This window comes from Aulonocara sp. 'chitande type north' Nkhata Bay, linkage group LG22 (assembly GCF_057382095.1).
Source record: "Aulonocara sp. 'chitande type north' Nkhata Bay isolate Kocher_YH1m ecotype deep benthic linkage group LG22, A_spYH_male_GT1.1, whole genome shotgun sequence".
In the NCBI taxonomy this organism is placed as follows: domain Eukaryota; kingdom Metazoa; phylum Chordata; class Actinopteri; order Cichliformes; family Cichlidae; genus Aulonocara; species Aulonocara sp. 'chitande type north' Nkhata Bay.
This window is the reverse complement of record NC_141364.1, coordinates 36,569,445-36,586,562: the sequence shown is the minus strand read 5'-3', so window position 1 is coordinate 36,586,562 and position 17,118 is coordinate 36,569,445.

The following is a 17,118-nucleotide window of genomic DNA, read 5'->3' as shown; positions in this document are numbered from 1 at the left end:
GAACCTGTTGTGCGTCACCGGACTTCACCGTCACTATTATGAAGAATGGCGGTGACGTCAGAAAGTACTGTTATCCAGCTTTTCCTTGTCACAGAGCCAAAAACTTCAAAGTAGCTCCAACATGTCTGGGCCATTTGATTTAACGTTTTTTCATTGTTTGAATACTTTTGATGGAGGCCAGTGTTGCAGGGATATTTCTACCTAATGCTCAGTTTAAGAACATTTGTATTTAACATTTAATTTATCATTTATTCATGAATTTTTATTGCACCAAAGGAGGAGAGTGCGTGAGTGTAGTGCAAAAAGCATCTGCATTATGCAATAGAACTCCTAGCAAGCATCTCCACAGACAGCATGCAAACGCTAAGCTAGCCAAGAAATGGGAGTAATGTAAAAGCTGAGTGTTTGTCAACCCAAGCCCAGCCGCCAGACCCTGAACTTCAGCACGTAACAAAAGGATGAACAGACAGACTGCAGCCTCCGTTTCTACAGTACAATCACCGTGGTGATCGTTTGAAGTCTTTCGGGGCTGGTTTTCATCTTTCCCAGAGAGCAAGATGAGATTGAATTAATGTTGATTTTTCATCTGAATCCTCATTATGGCCAAAATATACTAAAATCCATATTAAAACAGATGACACATGGCAGTGTAACAGCAATGACACTGGAATAACATTGATTCAAAGTTGTCGTGTTATAACTGAATGATTATTGATCTGTTTATAGTTGACCAGGCGACAACAAAGGCATTGAAAAGTAATGGATTCATAGTTGACCGGGAAATGAAAACTATTATCAACTGTTCCATTGGACCCCTCTCAAAGTCATTCATCTATGGCTGACTGGGAAATTATATTGAAATTAGGTGAATTTATAGTTGACTGGGAAAATGTATTGAAATGCCATTGACTTACACTTGAAAAGTTGCAAAAAAACCCCAACAAGATGGCAGTGTGTACGGACATATTCAGCAGCACAGCGCACCCAACTACTGTGCACCTTTTGGGGTTTTTGTGTTTTTTATGCCTTTTCACTGCGTCCTCCTGCAATGCACTGAGGACTTTGTATTGTTGCCTCTACTTTTAAGATTAGGCTTAAACTTTCCTTTATGGTAAAGCATATAGCACCAGTCCTGAAGCACATAAGCACAGAGTCCAATTCAGACCTGATCCAGCTCTAGCAGCAGGACCTGGAGACCTTCATTCACTCTGTCCTTTTCTATATTAAGTGCTGTGCAGAGAATGTGACAGTGACTAAAACCATTTGGGTTTTTCCGAAGCGAAAACCTTGGATGATGAGTGAAGTAGAGGCTCTGATCAGTATGTCGGATGTGCCACGCAATGCTCAATTACATTGGTGGGAACTACTGCGTTAGCGCAGTTAGTTCGTTAACGTGTTGACGCCGTCCAGCCCCACATACGGGGCGATCCGCGGTAGCTCGTTAACGGAGATTTGCCGCGTTATGGCATTAACGTCATTTTAATGAGATTAACGCTGACGGCACTAGTGGGAACACAACGAATATGACTGCACATTTACGCCGACATCATCCTAGTGCAAAGACAAGTGGAAGCAGACAAAAACAACAAGCAGGCATGCTACAAACTTTACCCGAGTCATTTAGACAGCCGTTAGCACAGGATTCTCCTTATGGGGACCTGATATGTTTAATATGCTGCTGAGAATATAGCCCAGAAGAAGCGTATAGTATAGCTTTTATTTTGAAAGAGCCATTTCTCTGTAATAAACTCTCTTTTCCAAAGATGAGTGATTCCTCAATCAGATACAGGGCTCGCAAAATCGCTAGCCCGACGTCCTGGGGCTAGCGATTTTTCCAGTCAGGCTACCAAAATCTATCTCTGCCCTGCCCGTCGGTGAGTGCATTTTGAATACAAACCTTGAATGACAGAAATTATTACAACCACTGAACTTCAGCTCTTTGGAAAACACCTGCAACACACAGCATGTATACTTAGATAATCAAGAGTGGCATTACAGCTGAGTGAATGCCACCCCCAGCCCAACAGCCACACTCTGAACACTCACTCTCAACATAAAACAAATGGATGATCAATCAGGCTGTTTCTTCCTGTTCATGTTTCTAAAGTAGCGATCACTGTAACAATCACTGTAAGTCTCTTTATGCTAGTTTTCGTCTTTGCTTTGTGCTGTGGGCTTTGTGTAATACCAAGAGAAAGCTCATATGTGTGGCCTCATAAGTACAGGGATAAATTATGAGACAATGCCTTTTAGGTCATTTTATGGCATCACATTAAAGTAATTTAATGAGTAATATAAGGAATTACTTTCTCCTGGGAGTAATTAAGCACTGTGCTGCATTATTTTTGAGAAAAGTGTTCAATGTAATATGTGCAATAATTACTTTTTTGGGTAATGACCCCAACATCCATCACAACAAAGAGTGGAAATACCTCCAACACAGAGTCACTAAATTCTTATCAGTCCTCATCACTAGGTAACTCAAACATAACTCAATTTTAAGACCACTGCCACTTTACTAGGCACACCTCATCATTAGTGAAGCTACAGACTGAATCTGCCAGTAGCAACAATCCCAATGCCATTTCTCTAATTGCATGTTCTACTTTGATTTGTAAAATTTGGTTTACTATGTAAGAAATGCATGTTGGTATACATATGTCAGAAGCAAGATTTTATAAGTTCAGAATGGGTAATAATTTATAATTTACATAAATTACACATTGAGAAGGCAACTGACTGAGTCACATAGGTGTGTATCGCAATTTTTATTTTATGCACCAGTGTTTCACACTTTATTTTTTTTAGTTGTTCTTATTTTTGTTGTTCAATATAAGAACCTTGTTCCTTACATTAATATCATAAACTTTTTTTTTCAGGAGTGGATCCATTACCAGATCTCTGCATGTTCAGAATAACAGAATCATACACAAAATGTAATATTGAGGACACGCCACTTGTGACCATAATGATGGCCGGGTGCAGGAGGGAAGTGTTCTGTCTTATGAGCTGGTAGCCTTGACCAGAGATGGCAGTATTTAAGACCAGTGCTAACAACTAGTCCTCGCCAGTTTGTCTTCTAACCCATTTTGGATTTTGGCCAACACATTTTAAGTTCCTGTTTTGCCTACCTTGTGTCTCCTTGTATTTTCTCCATTGCCCCAACCTGGCAAGAACCTAACTTGCGTCGACGCTGGTCACTCCTGTGAATCTCACACCACTGGCTCATGCTCTGTTTCCGTTTCTCTTCGTCTGCTTACCCTCTTGCCACATTCACCTTGGATCACTTTATCTCTCAGGCTGGACTTTCACGTCTCATGTTCCCTGAACTTAAGTATTTACCTTGTGTTTGTAAACAAAGCTTTGCTGAAAATCTATTTGTTGTGCCTCCGCCTGAATCTGCATTGGTCCTCTTTTATGCACTGGCCCTTTCCGCTATGATGGTTTTGTGAGGTGTGTCATGTCAGAGGGCAGAGGTCTTCACTTGCAGAGTGCATCATGAAAGGAATAAAGTAGAAAGCAGACACGAGAAGAGTGCCGAAATAAAGCCCACAATAACCGCTGAGTATAGTAGGCTAAGGAATGTTAACTACTCACTCTGTGGTCTATTCGTTCACCCCACTGCCCTCGCCTCCCTGCATCTCCTGATGCTTACAGATATTTCTTGTCTTGTTGAACTGAAATGCCTCAGTGTACAAAACATTATTGACTGCAAATATGTGCAGATGGAATCTGGTTTGCCTACACTAAAGAAGAGCCATGCGTATTACTGGCAAGTGCAAGGACAACTGCTCATCAGTGGGATGCAGTGGTTGTGTGAGTGTGTGTGTGTGTGTGTGTAGGCACAGGAGAACTACTATGTGCAAAAATTATACACTGATAGACGTGCAAAGACCAATCAGAGAAAAAGCTGATCATTTTTTTTCTGCATATTTATGCCAAGCTACCTGTCTGGCTTATGTAACAAAAAGTGTTTTATTTTATTATAATTTTGATTCATATTTTTTGCATAGTATGCATCTGCATAGTAATATAGTGCATTAGTATAACATTTCCAATGAATTAGAACTATCAATAGAACTCAACTATCAGCACTCAAGTATCAATTGTGCAGTTAGGTTTTGTCAGCTGAGGGGCGGAAACGCTACAATATTGGCCTCAGCTGCAGGCCATGTGGTTTCACTAAACTAATTTTTTAAACCTATGCTGTGTTCTGGTAATTTGACAGCATATATGCAAGCAGTTGTTTATATTGTAGGCATGTGATAAGGCGACGATGTCATCAAAAAGTTTGTTCTATTTTACCTTCAGAATGACTCTCTTCACATGTACTCTCAGTTTGACTATGGCAGGTGTATTCTTAACCTGGTATGCTGGCGTTTGCTCCTGTTTAAATAGAAAAGGTGGGCAGAGCACCTTGCATTTACAACAGCTACTGATTAGAAAGAAATTATATAGCATCAGTGCCATGTCAACCTCTCAGCAATGCATGATTGCTTGGATAGCTCCTTATCACTAAGCGAACCACCATACAGATCAGAGATGAATGTCACTGTAGCTATGTCAAATAAGGCTTTCACGGTGCAGTGGGATTTGTATGAAAAGTACATTTCACTTGGTATGAGTGAATCAGATTGTGTTTGCCACCTCAGCTCTGTACAGTCTAGGATCACCTGGGTATGTTGAGGTGCATAGTGCGCAGAGTTACTTTCGGCAGAGTCAATTGCTACAGACCTCCAAACTTCATATGACCTTTAGATTAGCTCAAGAACAGTGCATAGAGAGCTTCATGGATCCAAGCCTTACATGACCAAGCACAATGCAAAATGTCAGATTATTTAAAGCACACCACCACTGGGCTCTAGAGCAGTGTAGACATTTGGTGGATGGAGATGTTATGGTGTGGGGCTGTTTTTCAGGAGTTGGACTCCGGCTTCTAGTTCCAGTTGAATTCTGAAGGCCTCAGGGTACCAACACATTTTGGACAATTTCTTCAGAACTGCTTCAGAACTGTCTTGTGAAAATTAGCTGTTGCAGTGATGACGATGTAGCATCTTCTTGGTTTGAAACAAAGTGTTTTGTGAAAGCACTGGAAACTACCTAACATGGGTTCTATCAGACTCTATCAGCCTCCAAAACCAATCTTGTGGTTTCTGTATTCCTTAGCAGCCTTAGCATAATCTCCTTAAACATTAGAAAATGTTCTCTAAATCTAGTTTTGCCAAACTGGTGCAGCAGGTCTCTTGGTTGGTACTTATGCATTTCAATTTAACCAAAAGACTACGCTATAGATAGCTAATGAACTGGTTTAGATCAGCGGTCCCCAACCCCCGGGCCTCGGTCCGGTACCGGTCCGTGAGTCGTTTGGTACCGGGCCGCGAGAGTTGAGGTTCAGGTGTGAAATGTATGGTTTTCAGGGTTTTTATCGGTTTTCAGCGTTATTTTGTTATCGTTTTTATCGTTTACTCAGTTTTCCTTGGTCTTTTCACGTGTGTTATGAATAAATTTTCTTTTTTTCGGTACCGGTACTAGTTTTATTTTGTTGTATTTATCCGCGACACCGTAAAGGCCGGTCCATGAAAATATTGTCGGGCATAAACTGGTCCGTGGCGCAAAAAAGGTTGGAGACCGCTGGTTTAGATTATTGCCCATTAAAGTGATCACAGACCATACTTGGACTCCAGAAAGTCTCACACAATATTGTCTCATATTTTATAGGTTTGCTGAGCACACACAAACACACAGTTCCATAATCAACTACTGTGTGTTGCATTTAGTTCTGCTTCCTTTGTATTATTTCCTTTGTTCTTTTTCAGGTCATTTATTAACCTCCTCTTGTGTGCTCCCTTTTCTAAAGAAGTTTGGATTTTTTGGGGTTTTTCCCCCCTCTGTGGATACTCTGCATGCATCTTAATTAAAGGTTAGTTTTCAGTTTGACTGCTGGTTTCTAAGTAGTCACACCCAGGTCTGACTACTGCCACACCTGTTCTCAATAAAGAATTAAAAAAATCACTTTAAAAGGACATGCCTGACAAAGCAGGGTCGACCAAAAGATCCTCAAAAGACAGACATCATGCAGCGAACCAAGGAAATTCAGGAACAAATGAGAAACAAAGTAATTGGGAGCTCTCAGTCTGGAATGTATCATAAAGCCATCTCTAAAGCTATGGGGACTAGTAAAGCGCTATACAAATACAGGCCATTTACCATTAGAAATATATTAAGGCAAAGCTGGCCTGCATGTCAGAGTTCCAAGACAAAAACCAGTTCTGAGCAAAAGGAACATAAAGGCTCATCTCAGTTTTGCCAGAAAATATTTTGAAGATACCTAAGACCTTTGGGAAAATACTTTGTGGACTGATGAGACAAAAGGTGAAGTTTTTGGAAGGTGTGTTCCATTACATCTGGTGTAAAAGCAACAGAGCATTTCAGACCATCAGTCTGATGGTCTGGAGCTGTGTTGCTGCCTCAGAACCTGGAAGACTTGGTGTGGTAAATGGAGCCATGAATTCTGCTGCCTACCAAAACATCTTGAAGGAGACTGTCTAGCCATCTTTTCCTGACCAGAAGCTGAAGCTTGGGTTCTGCAGCAGGACAATGAGCCAAAACAGACTTTGGAGGACCTAGTCAAAGTCCTGACCTGAATCTGATTGAGCATGACCATAAAAAGGCGGTTCATGCTCAAAAACCCTCCAATGTGGCTGAACTAATTGAATAACAAACCCCTTCATTTAGAAGCTGTGTTTTGTGCTTACTTGTTTTAGTTTTGTTTAGTTTTTAAATTTGTTTAAAAACTGTGACAAACATAAAAACATTTTCACACCACTGTATTAATGTGAGCAGGCAGCTGCCGGTATTCTTCCCTAAAATTATCCAAACCTGTTCTCATCTGCATGCTAGTGGCAGACCAGCCAGTTTTGATTGGTACTGAACAGTGAACACAAGTCACACCAAAGGACTGGCATTGTTTGTTCTGTTCTGTCCTGAATTGATGCCTTTCTACAGTCCTATCCTGATTTCCTCATGTCTCTTGTAAAGCCCAACTAATTATGGTACTTTTCTGCAATTTTAGGTCCAATTAATTGTATTATAACAGTGTTTGGCCATATTAGTAGGTCATTTCAATATTTTTCACATGTAACTATATTTAATGTCACAGTGTGTAGTAGGACTCAGGTGCAGAGCGGTGTTCAATGCAAGGAACAACGTTTATAAAGTCACCAGGTGCAGATATATACAGTGGGGAAATAGCGGGGGTCCAAAGTCCAAAGGGAAAGTCTGGGAAGGGACTCCTCCTCACTCCTCTCTTCACACACGTTCACACGTCGGGTCGGTCATGGGTCCAGGGAAAGTGTCTCGCACAATCATCCAGCGATGAGACTGTCTGCGTCCCAGCCTTAAGTGTCCAACCCGTAATTGGAGCCTGATGAGACACAGGTGTGTGCGCGCCGAGGGCAGGAGCCTGCAGTGGGCTCCGCCCTGGCGGGGAGGCAAGAGGAGAACGTACACAAAAACACATGTGGCCTTGTGGGGCTGGCCGGGCAGCCAACGCGAGCCTCCGGCGACCCATCAGACTTACCTGGATCCCTGCGATGAAAGCATGAGAGCACGCCTTTGTCCAGGATAGCTGCCCGAGGCACCCAGGAGCGTTCCTCTAGCCCGTAGCCCTCCCAATCTACCAGGTACTGGAATCCCCTACCCCGGCGTCAGGAGTCCATGATGCGTGAGATGTTGTACACCAGCTGGCCATCCACGAGCCAGGGGGGCCTGGATGGAGGGCACAACGGGCTGGAGAGCACCAGCTTGATCTGCAACACATGAAACACATTGTGAATGCGCATGTTGCGAGGAAGCTTGAGGTGTACAGACACAGGGGTGATGATGGCGTCAATGGCAAAGGGACCAATAAACTGAAGTGACAACTTCTTTGATTCAGTCCATAATGGCACAAAGCGAGTGGACAGCCATATCTGTTGGCCCACAGCATACTCTGGAGCAGGCGTTCGACAGCGAGCCGCACGCATCTTATTCTGTTCTTTGGTGCGGAGCAGAGTCGCCCGCCAAGCCCGCCGGCACCTGCGGAGATGAGCCTGCACAGAGGGGACGGTGTGCTCACCTTCAATGGTGGGAAGCAGAGGCGGTTGGTACCCCAAGGATGCTTCAAAAGGTGACTTGCCTGTGGCGGTGGAGGTGTGGCTGTTGTGTGCGTACTCTATCCAAGGTAGCTGTTCACTTCAGAGGGACTGGTTGTGGGAGTAGACACAATAGAGGGCAGCCTCAAGCTCCTGGTTTGCTCGCTCAGTCTGTCCATTGCTCTGTGGATAAAACCCGGAAGAGAGACTGACCTTGGCCCCCAAGGCAGAGCAGAATTCTCTCCAAACTCTGGAGGTGAACTATGGGCCTCTGTCCGAAACTACATCCTTGGGGATCCCGTGGAGACTGGAGATGTGAGTGGTGAGGAGTCGAGCCATCTCCAAGGCCGTAGGCAGTTTCAGGAGGGCGACGAAGTGAGCTGCTTTGGAGAAACAATTGACAATGGTGAGTATAGTGGTGTGACCTGCAGAGGGTGGCAAACCGGTGATGAAGCCAAGGAGATGTGTAACCACGGCCGAATTGGTGTGGGGAGGGGCTGGAGAAGTCCTGGTGGAGGATCTGAGGACAGACAGCGGAAGGCACAAAAAGGCATCCTGGAGGGCTGGTTCCTGGATCCGGCTCCAATTCCTGTGCCTCATGGATAAGAGATTCTAAGAGACAGCCCCAATCACACAGGCAGCCGGGAGGATGGTCCCGGGGTCCGATTCCCACTCCGAGGTGGAGAACTGCCGTGAAAGGGCGTCTGGCTTCACGTTTTCGGGAGTGTAAGTGATGGTGAAGTTAAAGTGAGTAAAGAATAAAGCCAACCTGGCCTGCTGGGAATTGAGACGCTTGGCCGAACGGAGGTACTCCAGGTTCTTGTGGTCTGTCCACATGATGAATGGCTGTGCTGCCTCCTCCAACCAGTGTCTCCACTCCTCCAGGGAGAGTTTGATAGCCACGAGCTCATGGTCACCGATGTCATAATTGCGCTCTGCAGGAGAGAGACGTCGAGAAAAGACAGCACATGGATGGAGCTTACCCTCCTCCTGCTGGGACAGGACCGCTCCAACCCCGGAGTCCGATGCGTCCACCTCCACAATAAACTGCCAAATGAGATCCATTGATGGAGAATGGGTGCTGTGGAGAACTTGTTTTTGAGCAGAGTGAAAGCACGCTGTGCGGCAGAATCCCACTGAAACGGAACTTTGGGAGAGGTAAGTTTGGTAAGCAGAAGAGCAATCCTACTGAAGTCACGGATGAATCGTCTGTAGAAATTTGCGAAGCCCAGGAAGCGTTGCAACTGCCGACAGTTGGGAGGAACCGGCCATTCCACCACCGCTTGCACCTTCTCCAGGTTGGTCCGTAGGTTCCCCCGCTCGATAATGTAGCCCAAAAACGCCACCGAGGTCACATGGAACTCGCACTTCTCCCCCTTCACAAAGAGCTGGTTCTCCAGAAGACGTTGAAGGACCTGCCGCATACAGCTGATGCTCAGCAAGCGTTTTCGAAAAAATGAGAATGTCATCCAGATAGACAAACACACAACGGTTAACAAAGTCACGGAGCACATCATTAACCATGGGCATCACAAGATATTCAAAGTGGCCCAAGGGAGTGTTAAACGCAGTCTTCCACTCATCTCCCTCCCTAATCCGGAGGCAATGCATGTGACAGTTAACACTCTACCCCATCACTTTTCCTTTCTCCCAGTCAATATGCGGGTTATGGAGCACGAGCCAGGGATGACCCAACACGAGCGGCATGAGTGGTGCTTTGAACGTGAAAAAACAAATCCTCTCAGTGTGGTTGCCGGATAGGGAGAGGGAGAGAGGCTCAGACACATGAGTTATGTCGGGCGGGCGTTGACCAGATAGCGCGTGAACACTGAGCGGCTGGGCAGTGTCTCTAAAGAAATTTAGGGGAGGGGAGGTGTAGATGAAATTTTGCTCTGCACTGGAATCAATAAGCACAGACAGAGGCAGAGACACAGACGGTCCTGAAGCAGCTGCATGATATAAGCAATTTTAGTCCCATCATTAGAAAACGCTTGAGGTTGCTGTCGAAACTGAATTGAGTGAGAAATCCGGCACATTTACCAACTTCTCCAGTAAAGGGTCTAGGAGTGGGAAGGAATCTGTCAAAATGAACTGGTGTGGGTGTGGAGGCTGACACACTTACAGTGGGAGCTGGTTTGGCCGGTGGAGACATGGTGGCAGGTGGAGATGCCGGCAGAGGTGTTAACTGGGCCACGGCTTGTCTAAGGCTTGTAAGCTCACCTCTGATGTGAGCAAACATTTGCTCATGGCGCTCCAAGATTGCTATCAAGGTGGCGAGAGTAGGAGTGGAAGTCGCTGGGTCTGCTGAGTCCATTTCGTGGCTGGATGATTCTGTCATGGTGTGTAGTAGGACTCGGGTGCAGAGCGGAGTTCAATACAAGGAACAACATTTATTTACAAAGTCACCAGGCGCAGATATATACAGTGGGGGAATAGCCCAAAGGGAAAGTCTGGGAAGGGAATCACATTCACTCTCACTCCTCTCTTCACACACGTTCACACGGGGAAAGTGTCTCGCACAATCATCCAGCGATTAGACTGTCTACGTTCTTGCAACAAAGATTATAAATCTTTGTTGCAAGAGAGAGATTAAGAATCTTTTTTGAAAGCGTGTGCATGATCATGACAGGCAGCAATAAACTAGAATATTTTCTGATGACAAAGAATAAGTCAAATTCCCAGAGAAAATCTGTGCAAGCACCAGTAACAAACTACTAACAGACAGAGGCGTGCGGGGTTCAAACCCAAGACATTTCTGTTGTGTGGCAGCTGTGACAACTACAGAGCAACAGTCTTCATGACACCTATTAGAGTCCTTGACTCAGTAGGTCATAACAAAACACACAGTTTTGTTGTGTGCTGTGAATACAAACAGTGGCTTTACTTCAGTAAAATAATTTCTGCAATGCACTTCTTTTCCTTTGTGGCTAAATTGCTTTCAGTGCTGAGTTTGCTTGCATGAACATTGCTGTGACCTTCTGATGGAGATGGTCCCCTGGGCTTCATCTAGATAATGGATGCTCACTTGTGGGCGGGGGAAGATGTGAAAGGAATATTGATAATCCACTGTCTGGGATAAAGAGGAAATGAGCTTCAGCTCAGACACAGAATTTGCTGCATGGACAGTAAATATCAAGTAAATGGTAATATTTTGACTTAATGTGATTTCAATAGGTAAAATTTTTTATGCCAAACTGAAAATATTTGTACAAATGTATATTGTTTTGCAGATTAGCACAACAGAATATAATCCTGCCATTAGAAACAATTAGAAAACCATCAATGAGTGATTGTTTAATAGCATTTTTAATTTGGGAGTGTTGTGCTGAGTTAAACTGACCATTCAAAGTGTTTATATCACCCATTTTTGTCTCTGCTCTCACAGATGTTGATTGTCCTGTTATTACAAATATTAAGGCTTTGCAGGATACTACTCTGGATACTTTGGCTCCTCCTAAACAGAAAGCCTCAAATCTGAAGTGCTCGACTCCCTGGCATAACTTTAAAACGGACATCTTATAGCAGATAAGCTGTAAGCTGGAGAGGAAATGGCATCTTAACCAATTTAGATGATCTTCATTTAGCTTAGAAAAAGCACTCGATAGAGCTAGGACATCTTACGATCCCTTTTCAGCACTGTAGCCATAACCAGCTATGACTTCATTAATCTATCGACAAATAAAATTTTAACCAGAGAAAAAAATAATCCATATTGTATGTGACTGCTTTCAGTACTGCTGACATTTATTTATGCTTTTCCTCTCTGATTGCTCTATTCTGGGTTGCTTCCTCCAAACCATCAGCACATCTATTCATCAGCGACTCCATTCCTACAAAACTGCTCAGAGAAGCCATACCATTGATTAATGCTTCAATCAATGATTAATCTAACCCTATTAGTACTTCAAGGTGGCAGTAATTAAGCCAATACTTTGAAAGCCATCACTTGACCCAGCTGTCTTAGACAATTAGACCAATCTCCAACCTTCCTTTTATTAAAAAAAAAAAAAAGAGCAGCTGTAAAGCAGCTAGCAGATCATCTGCAGAGGAATGGCTTATTTGAGGAGTTTTAGTCAGGTGTCAGAGCTCATCACAGTATAGAAGCAGCTTTAGTGAAGGTTACAAATGATCTTTCTATGGCATTTGAAAGTGGACTCTGTGCTTGTCCTGTTAGATCTCAGTTCAGCATTTAATAAAGTTGACCACAATATTTTATTGTAGTGTTTATAGCATGTGGTAGGTATTAAAGGTACTGCGCTGCAGTGGTTTGAATCATATCTAACACTCTCAATTCCATTTTATTTACAAGGCACCAAATCACAATCGCCTCAAAACGCTTTATATTGTAAGGTAGACCCTACAATAATACATACAAAGAAAAACCCAACCCAGTGGGAAGGAAAACCTTTTAACAGGAAGAAACCTCTAGCTGAACCAGGCTCAAGGAGGGATGGCCATCTGTTGCAAATGGTTGGGGAGAGAGAAGGAAGACAGGATAAAGACATGCTGTGGAAGAGAATGCTGAGCTGAGGTCTAGCAGGACAAGCACAGCGTCCACCATCAGAGGCCATAAAAAGATTTTTTGTAACCAATGTTCCCTCTAAGCTGCGCGCGTGCGCAATTGAGCACTGCTGGCACGAAAATCTGCGTTGTGCACAGAAAAAAAATCTAACCTGAATTGAAATTAAAATTAATACTTTAACAAATCTGTTTTGCAGTGTCAGTCAGTGAGTGACTGGCTGCTCCCGTATGGGATCAGAACGATGCCACCTTATCCCATAGTCCAGCCAATAATGCAATTCACATTCGTATATACGCAGCTAATCAACGTGGTTGACAGGCTATGACAGTGTCCTTATGTGCCGACACCGGTGGCTGTAGCTCAGGTGGCAGAGCAGGTCAGCCACTAATCAGAAGGTCGGTGGTTGGATCCCAGGCTGCCTCCTGGCTGCATACCAAATATCCTTGGGCAAGATACTAACCCCCCGTTTGCCTACTGGTGGTGGTCAGAGGGCCCGGTGGCGCCAGTGTCCGGCAGCCTCGCCTCTGTCAGTGCGCCCCAGGGCAGCTGTGGCTACAATGTAGCTGCCATCACCAGTTTGTGAATGTGTGTGTGAATGGGTGAATGACTGAATGTAGTGTGAAGCACTTTGGGGTCCTTAGGGACTAGAAAAGCAGGCCATTTACCATTTACCATTTTAGCTGCTGTGGAGTGAAGCCACGTTAATGACAACGTGTACGACCATTGGAGATGTGAGCAGGACAGACGGAACAACTGATGGACAAAGTGTGGACTTTATACCAGTTTTTAAATTGTGTTGATCGGCCACGTAAAACCAGAGTTATGATAAAAATATCTGCAATGTTTGGTTTTCTTCCTGAATACTGTCGTTGTTTATATTTACTGCCGGAAGAAACAGTAAAAACGGCATTTTATAAGGAAAACGCTTCAAAGCTCCGCCTGTGAGCAAAAACAAAACCAAATATACCCCCACCCTTTCCTATTGGTCGAAAAATGTATCATGTGGACCAATCAAAAAATGATATGGCAACATGGCATTTAGTTGTTTAGGAAGGGGGAAGGTTTAGGAGTGACGGCGGTGTTTTGAGATTTGAGAGATTTTCAACATTTAGTGCAAATCTTGTGTAGTTAGTGTGTAGTTAGTGTGTAATGTAGTCAATAGTTTTGTTGTGTGTGTCAGAACAATGAGGCGACTGCTGAATGGTACAGGTGTTACAGCAGTGATACATCTCCTGTTGTCAGGCCTGCAGGTATCAGGCTGCTGTTCTCCTTCATCTCATAGTGGACAGAAATTATTTTTTGGAGTTGCACAAATAATTTGTGTGGCATCAGATTTGATGCAGAACAGCTGATTGTTCTGTAAATAGTTTGAAATGTTTATTTAAAAAAACGCCTTGGCTGCATTTTTAGGTAAACAGCTGCAAAAAACTTTGTTTGCATAACTCAGTTACTTTTTTGAAGAAGTAACTATATAATTAATTGCCCAACATTGGTCATTATATACTGTATTTTGCAGACAGAGAGTTACAGGACTCTCTCCCAGACCACAGACTCAGACTCATAATACAAGTCAGAGCTTTATAAAAAAAAGAAAAAGAAATTCTTGTTTTCAAAATTGCACAATTTTTTTTAATTTTCATTGTAAGTGGGCTAAAGCAGTTAATTAAAAGTAGTCTAACATAAATTTAAATGGTGTAATTTGATTACTTTAATAAACATGTAACTTGGATGGATTGGATGCTGGTGTGACCACAGTGCACATCTGCTGTTGCTCACAGTGGTCCAAGGGACGCTCAGGGAGTTTGTGTGTTCGCTCAGACACATGAAACATTAGAGGGGACATTGGTTATAACCTTCACTAAAGCTGTTTCTATACTGTGATGAGCTCTGACACCTCCTCCGGATAGGAGGAGCCTGGGGCTCGCTCGGGCCACTTCGGAGGTGGCCCGAACTGGCCACCTCCGAAGTCACTCAGGCGCAGCTGGCTGCCGGCGGAGCTCACGGGCGCGTCACTGCAACTCCCCCTGGCTTCTGCTCCGCGGCTGCTGAGTGAGCCCTCATCTGGGACTCTCCTCAGCTCTTTCTGGGACAGTGGCGCGGCTGCCCCTCTGTTGGTCTTCCTTGGTCTCTTGTGTTCTGGGGGCCTCTGGATGTCTGGAGTTTTGATCTCCTCCATACCTGCTTCATGCCCTGGAGGACGGGGCTGTGCCCCCCCCACACGCTCTAGCAGATCATTACATGAAGGAACCTTTTAAGAAACAAGCGCGTCCATGCTCACAGGTGTACACACGGGTGATCACACCCACAAACTACACCCTTTTTGGCTCCTACCTCAAAGCACACTGTGTGCTGTTGATCTTATGTGCTGCACAATAATGTTTAATATTTAGTATTTACTGTCATATTCCCATATATCATTGTGATGTTGTTTATTCTATTACTTTTGTTTTCTTCTGCTTGTTTTCTTTTTTCTTTCTCAGCAGGTGATCCAGGTGATCGATATATGCATTTTTTTTCTCTGCTTATTCTGTTGGTTTTTGTTTTTTGCCCTTCTCCCCCGTCCCTCTTCTCAGCTGTTTCTCTTTCCCTCTTTCTTTCTCCCCTTCTTTCCCCCAGTCAAGTCTGTCCCGTATTCAGTAAGTGAAAATAAAATAAACAATAAAAGGTGAATCAAATGGACCATTACGGCAAGGCTGGGATGGTCAATTTGGTAAAGTAAATCCGTTGGGCATCTTTCTTTGCCTTTAGACATTAATTCTGATGCAAAAGAGCCAAACGGGACAGGCAAAAAAAAAAAAAAAAAAAAAAAGGAACAGTGTTGGTTAAGTTACTTGAAAAAAGTAATCAGTAACGAATTACTGTAATAAGGTAATAAAGCAATAAATCTTTCAGCCCAATTCTACTTTTTCTGCATAATCCATAATATAAAATGTAATCAAATGAAAAAGTCTTCATGCACTTTATGCACATTGCATCAAGCAAAAATTTAATTATATGCAACAGTCTTTAACTTGAAGAAATTGCTGAACATTTAAACCTATCTTCTGCATATTCCAGCACAGAAAATAAAATATTTTATTTGTGTTTACACTCACTCTTTCAAATAGATGCAAGTAAAACACAGCAGAAAATAAATCAAATCAAAAACTCAGCAGCACTAAGTCCTGTAGCTCTTAAATCTGTTTAGCGGGAGTGGGGTGGGTGGAGGTTTGCCCGGTGCCACAGTGGTCATGTCAGTGGGAGATCCGGGGGTTTCTCTGTGAATTTCACATTCCCGTGGCAGCGTGATAGGTACTTGCTCAGAAGTTTAGGGGTTTTTTTTTCGCTGTTAAAAGAAGTTTCCTTCCCACGCACTGTACAGAGGACGCTAATGTTTTGTCACTTTTTACGGAATCAAACTCAAAGTAATGTGAGTACTTCCACGCTTTAAATGCTGCACGGTCATGCTCTCTCCCACACTCGATGTTGTTGATCTGCACAAGTCTGTTACCATGAACGTCGCACTTGCTTATGTCATTGTCATAAGACAGTCTCACAAACAAAATCACGGTTTTGTAACGCAGTAAAGCAGCGTGCTTACGGGAAAGTAAGTGTAATCTTATTACTTTTTCTGCAACAGCAATCCCTCACTTTACTCGTTAGTTGAAAAAAGTAATCAGATTAACGCGTTACTGCCCATATCTGCTCAGGAAGACAGGGTCCATTACATGAAGCTAAATTATATCAGGTAAATGCAATTCAAACAATGAGATCATATTTCTTTCAAAGCCAGTAATGTAGGGACAGAACAAGTGAAGTAGTAGTAAGTGCTTCACAACAATGTTTCTGAACTGGCACTTCAGTTTATACTGTTTATAACCATTTATTGTCATTAACCCTGGTTTTGGACCTGAATTCAGACTCAATACACACAGTGAACTATTTATAAGACTTTTATTTGCACAGGCGAGAGTAGAAAACGTGGCTAGAGCCAGAGTGAAAAGCAAAGGGAACAATGGAACGGGAATTCTGCAACAGAGGGAGAAGAGGTTACTGAATGGGTAAGGGAGTTTGAGGCTAAGGTGAATACGTTTGAGGTGGTGTTTGCTTACTTCCAGGTCGGGGTATCCATGGAAGTGTGAGGAGTGAAACAGCGAGAGGGAATGTTTTCTGCATTTCCAGAAGCATTGTGACAGGCAGGAGGCAGAATGATGAGCCTAGTAGGAAACAGACCATGGAAGTGGAATCAGAGAACCAGCGCTAGAGAGATTACGACAGGAGGTCAGTCCAGAAGATTGTAACGAGGAGATCTAGACACAGGGAAGGAACAAGCAGGAGTGGAATACAGGTGAACCCTAGTTACCACTAAAGGAAAAACTGGTGAGAAGTAGCAGGCAGCGCTGGTTGAAGAAGCCCTCCTGCTGATTGTTTGCAGATGAGGCCCAGGTGAGATGCTAGAAACTCCACCCCAATGGGTGGACACAA